General features: G+C 41.8%; 1 protein-coding gene across 4 annotated transcripts in view; it reads right to left on the reverse strand.

Annotated features, from left to right (window-relative positions):
• LOC129722356 (calmodulin-binding transcription activator 1) overlaps nucleotides 1-5,744 on the reverse strand; it is a 511,905-nt gene extending 506,161 nt beyond the window's left edge. For all 4 annotated transcript variants that reach the window (XM_055675739.1, XM_055675738.1, XM_055675736.1 and 1 more), the window contains exons 1-2: nucleotides 5,540-5,744; nucleotides 2,640-3,137 (exon numbers count right to left, since the gene is read on the reverse strand). The gene's annotated coding sequence lies outside the window, so the exon portion shown is untranslated. The remainder of the gene's footprint in view (nucleotides 1-2,639; nucleotides 3,138-5,539) is intronic.
• Between the last annotated feature and the right edge of the window lie 256 nt (nucleotides 5,745-6,000).

The following is a 6,000-nucleotide window of genomic DNA, read 5'->3' on the forward strand; positions in this document are numbered from 1 at the left end:
TGGCTTCAGATCAACCAACGTCACGAAAGGATTCGTAATTACGGCCGCTATCCTGACGCATGATGAAAAACCGCCAATTTGCTTTATCAGTTTTGTTGGGAAACTATGCTCAAGTTTTAAGACGAGCCGATGATTTCACGCAACAGTTCCGACTTCAAAAGTTCGGCTGAGAGGCAGTCCTATCCAGCTACTGCATTGCTACTTTTTAGTTCTGTTCACGCTTTATAATCTAATCTTCGTGGATCTACAGCCATCTATCCTCTTAAATTTCTCTCCTGTTTCTGTCGCCGGCTCTATCCTTTTTATCGTTCAGCAACATCTCGAAATGTTCGTCACAACGCATACCATTGCATATCACAAGGATTGGCACAGTCCGGTTCCTGATTTGGTTTACTACTTTGATAAGAACTTGTCGTGTAGAACCTGGACATGTATACCACCGCACTTCCGCAAGAGATCGGTCACAGTGCTCGCGTTTCTTGCGTTTATGGAGTAGGCCGTTCTAGCCTCTCTCATCTGGCTTATCACAAGATTTGCTGCCGATTTGCACGGACGCGGCTTTTTCATCTGTTACCTCTAGGGATTCCATATCAAATCATTCGTTGCATGTGGTTCATACAGTCATGTCGGTTAACGCTATATTAAAGCTATCACCCTGCATAGGATCAGCGAATGTAACTCTACACAACTATACACCACATAAAGAGAAACTCATTATTTTATTCGCTCTCTTTACTCTTAGCTAGATCAAAAGAATCTTTCAACCTCATTCGAATAAAGTACGTTAAAGACACCACATCATACTACTTACGTTCTAAAGCGAAGCAAAGCCTCGGTGCTACATTCCGATTCGGAACTTGACCTTTTGTTTACTATACACAGACTTCGCAGCCAACCGTTGAGTGTACAGGACAATTGCGGGGCTAGCGCTACGATCCTACTGACACTAACCGTCTTTCCCGAGCCGAGACTCGAACCTACGACAACTGGCTTGTTGGACCAGCATCGTACCTCGAGACCAGCTAGGAGGCTAACGCTCTATCGCGATCAATAAAGATTAGAGTAGAAAGTTCCCACGTTGTTTAGTGGAAGAAAGATAGTGTCGAAAGTTTTGACTCTGTGAATCATGATCGGTTCCGGATAATCAGTATTTCTCCCGTACAATGCCCAACAACTCTCGCGCTGTATTGCTGACCTTTTCGTGGATGTGTTTCCACTGTTCGTTCAGAGCTCCAACCGATTTAGCAATCCGATCATCAACCTTTCAAATGTACCTGTATCCTCCTCAAAAAACTTTACTCGTATACGTTGACCAGCCGGGCGACAATCGTTCCTCCCGTGAGATGTTGATCTGAGTCGACGTTTGGTTCGCGGAAGGACCATCTATGAATGTCATCTAAGAAATGTCGATCATCAACCAGAATATGGTCGAAAGGACTTCGCGAATAGTGTGTTGTTATATGTGTTTTCTCATTAACTTCAGAGCCTTCTCCTTACTGGAAGCATGCAAGCAGATCTTTATACCAATAATGGGACGGTAGAACTGCTTTTGACCAAGATTTGCATTTGCGTTCTAAATGACGATCTTTATATCATGTATTGGGTACTCATATGTTTTATAGTGATTCATATTGCCGTAGAGTCATATGACAAGGGAAGACAGAACTCACACAGACCAAGCTCTGCATAAAATGCTGATCCTCCCATTGGCGCTTTCCAAATTCACATGGAGCTGATTGGTTGAAACTCGGAGTTTTTAAACAATACCAGCTGCTGTATTCAGATAGATAGTTATGGCTTAGGAAGGGAGGTTTGTAATTTTTCGTTTTGCTTTGACAAAAATTTCGTTAGTGACATCTCGCAGTGGGGCCCAAGCTGGTAGGGATATAATTGGATATTTCAATCAAGACAAAGGCAGGACAAAGCAAACTAGCAGATAACCCGACACCCGTCACCACTACAATCAAAACGAAAACAACAAAAGAAAAGTTTCACGAATTTCTAGTCGTAGCTCTATCGACAACCTCGACAAATGATAGATAACTACCGAAGCTCAGGAACCGCTCCGCTGTCGGAACAAACTTAGACTCTCTAATAAACGTGTACTCAAACCGGAAAAACAGTAACATAAACGGAAAAGTTTTCCCAACCCATACCTTCCGGTGTCGATGTGTTACACATCAATAAAAGAAGGGGTGGACGCTCGGACGGCACGAAATAGGAGATGGTGCGAAACCACACCGAGTTGTTTACCGATTAGTGTACACTTCATCATTTTGCCGTTCTGCAGGGAAATAGTAAATACGGTTCTATATAAACGAAGTTATTTTTTTGGCTGTCGTAGTTGAAGAAAACTTTCTAAACAAACGGAAAATATTTCAAATATAGAAAGCGAATGTCGCTACTCCATGAAACTAATTATTTAGATGTATGCAATAGGAAACGTTATAATTGTCCATCCTCGAGTGTAATACCATATGACGGTGATTAATGATGAATTTTCTCTACTGTTACACCTTTGTCTGTGCTTATGTCCACCACCCATTCGGACAAATACATTTCCTACAAGAACACTATGCCCTCACTATTCTGCTTAGGCCGTTATATTACACAAATCTGTTGACACTTTCTAGGCTTACCTGATGGTACACAAGCTGCCTTCCGGTGCACTTGAACCCTTGAAAATTTCGCCCTACCGCGATAATACTAGCCACAAAAAAGTAACACTTTGACGGTTCCCTTTGCTAGAAGTCCAAGGATAATATTGACGTCGTTGTCCGGGCACTCACCGATGTAGTAGCAGAGAGCGAGAGCGACGATGAAATATTTCAACTATGTAATGAATTTACAAACACACTCCATTCAACATCACCAACACACATGAATCGGTTGGTGGCGAATTTTCCTCCCTTCGAATCCAACTGCGTTAGCTACGAGGCAGCGGGTAACCAGCGACGGGGAGAAGTTTTCTTCACTATTTTCCTGAAACAAGGTGTACGTGGTTTGCGATCACTAGCGAACCAATTTCAAACTCTTCTTCCAGCACCACGGAACGGCGTTTCAATTGATAACTAACTAGATAAACTATCAGTACACTACATTAACTGCAAGTTTCAACACTTTGTCCTAGAAATACACTACCAATACAACACGAAATCAGAACGGGAAACTCCACTCGATACACTATGGGAAAACTGGGCTAAAAGCTCTCCATACACAAAGCCTACATTTCAGCTGCCACATGCATTGTGTGAGAAATGTACGGCAAGGAATTAGATCGCCTCGCTGAGTTCCACTGATTCACTCATTCCTTCGAGGCACCACTACAAGCCAAGCATGTGCCGTCGAGTCCAAGAGCGGCGAGTATTGTGTTCCGTCCATGTGGCTACTGTTTATCGTTTGCGAGCCTTTCGGAGTTCGGCGGTGGGTTGCGCTGCTGAGCACGTGTCCATTTACGGGTGGTGAGACCCGGCAGATTTTTAGGATGATGAGGGAACATATGTTAATGCAAGTTTAACTAAACGTACAGATCCCGCCCGGGGAGTCGTACGAAATTTGTACGTCGCGGTTAAAACATTGCGCTTGGCCTTTGGGTCAGTTTGCTTAAGGGAAACAAAACGGAACACAAAGGCAATTTTCGCTAAGAGACCAATGTTTCCATACAGAAATTCGTTTTGATTATTCCAGAAATTGCCACAAGATATTCCATGCCATCTCGTGAATTGACATTCGTTGATCAAAATGTGAAAACTGCGACATATTTGTTAGCGTTTCGTTCTTAATTTTCACCAAAATTTGACAGCCGATATTAAAATATTTATTGAGTTCAATTTTTATCATAAGCAAAAGAATATTTTTTAGTTAGAATGTTGCTATCAATAACTATACTAAAGATACCATTTTAATCAAACAACAATCTTTCCAACTTATTATATTCTATTTATCAGTGCCACTTTCAATAGCCCCGCAACCATGAATAAAATAAAACACAACACATTTTTCTGACGTCTTCAAAGTTTGATATCAACTTGCTCAGCTGGTTTAAAATAGTGGCAAAATGGTAATGCCTTAAAGAAGCTTTCACGCATTTTCACACGAATTTTTGCGTAAATTTTAGGTTATCCTTAATTCACTGCAGTGAAATTATTCACTAATTTCACCTGACATTTTCATTTTGTTCTTAATTTTAATTTTGATTTGCTAGTGGAGTTAACACTGCTCTTTTCTCTCTGTTGAAAGTATTTAGCAGGCAAAACTAAAAACTTTTTACAAGTGAAGGTTTTTTGGGCAGCTTTTAAAATCTACGCTGCTTCAGGAATTTGTGCGTGAAATGGACTTTAGTGTACTGTTTTTCGAATGACTTGATTGCCATGGGATGATGGATGAATAATCGAACAAACACGCTCCAATTTACTACGAAATTTCCATCAAACAATACTTCTACATAAGAATGAAAATAATATTGCTTTCATTTGCATTTGTCATGGCTGTTAAAAATGTGGGTATCTTTAATAAAACACTTACCCTATAAGGGTTTCATTGAAAAGAATAAGTGATTTTCAAAGAACAGTTCCTCAGGTTTAATCAAAATCGGAAAGGACAAATTAGTTTAAATAAAAAAGTTGTCTAATCGCCTGGAATTACTCCAATTTATTTATGTTTTGAGATTCTGCTATTTAGTTTTATTTTAGTTTCTTTTATTGAATATTCAGCACTTCACGACATATTGAACAAATAAAAATATTTAAAAGCCCTCTACAAGATTTGGCGCGATACAAAAAGTCACCCAAATGCTTAGCAGTACCTAATCACTGCCTAAAACCCGTCCGACCGACAATCAGTAGCATTTCACTACGGAGCACGTACACTGCAAACGACACGGTCGAAACATGGATACCCACCATGTCACGCCAAAATGGCTTTCAATTCACACACAAAAAATAGTCACACATTCCCTAGCTCACGCATTATGTTTTACCAGCCTGTGCCAACATTATCAGCCGAAGGATCACATTTGAATTTTTCTCAAAACAGTCCCGTCCCACCGGCAGGCAACAAACAACCACCCATCCCACCACCCCAAAATCGTGCCAACGTGCTCACCAACATACACGCACACACTCACGCAGTAGCAGCAGTAGCAGCAGTAGCGCACACCGTGTGTGGTATGTTTTTATTGCTTTTCACTATTTTCACGAAACCCGTAGGGATCACGTTCTGCCAGCAGGCAGCCGAATGGGACAGTCAGAATTTCCACTAACCGAGTTTTTCACCAACACTCAGTTGCTTGTGTTCTTTCGCCAGCTTCTTCCATTTCACACGATGCCAGCGAAGCCGTTTCGCTCACACCTGCTAAACGTCACAATATCGAACACTTCCTCACTCTCTTTCCCACACACGCACACTCCCATGCCCGATACTGCTAGGGAAAACGCAGCGACTGCCAAGGAAAGGAAAAATGACTAGTCAATGTTTTTTCACTTTTGCCTGTACAAATTTGGCCCGTTCGATTGATCCTGCGGGGTACTATCACGCTAACCTACGGCACAGATATCTGCACTACCCGGAACTGAATCACACGCGGAAGAAACGAACCATTTCGCTAGATATTTGACACTTTAGAACCGATAAACACAGGCCCGCTGCTGTGCTGCTGTATGTATCTGCTCCAGTGAAAATTTAATATTTGGCGAGCAGCTCGGGAAAATCTACTACACCCGTACCCATCGTTCGGGCAGTGAAACTATTATTTTCTTCCCTTCCTACAGAACGATGAGACACTTGCCTTCTCAGCTCACTCACAGTACAGCACCACACACGCATACGATGTTATTTACGTTCGCCGGACGGTCGGTGTGCGAATCGAACAGAAGAATCGAGGGTTCTGCTATCAAACACGAATCACGATATGATAGGGCGCACAGCTGGAGCCGCTTTTTGTGTGTAATTTTACGCGAAATATTTGTTTTAATTAAAACAACAACGCTTCAAAAGGCAGCA

This window comes from Wyeomyia smithii, chromosome 2, assembly GCF_029784165.1.
Source record: "Wyeomyia smithii strain HCP4-BCI-WySm-NY-G18 chromosome 2, ASM2978416v1, whole genome shotgun sequence".
Classification (NCBI taxonomy): domain Eukaryota; kingdom Metazoa; phylum Arthropoda; class Insecta; order Diptera; family Culicidae; genus Wyeomyia; species Wyeomyia smithii.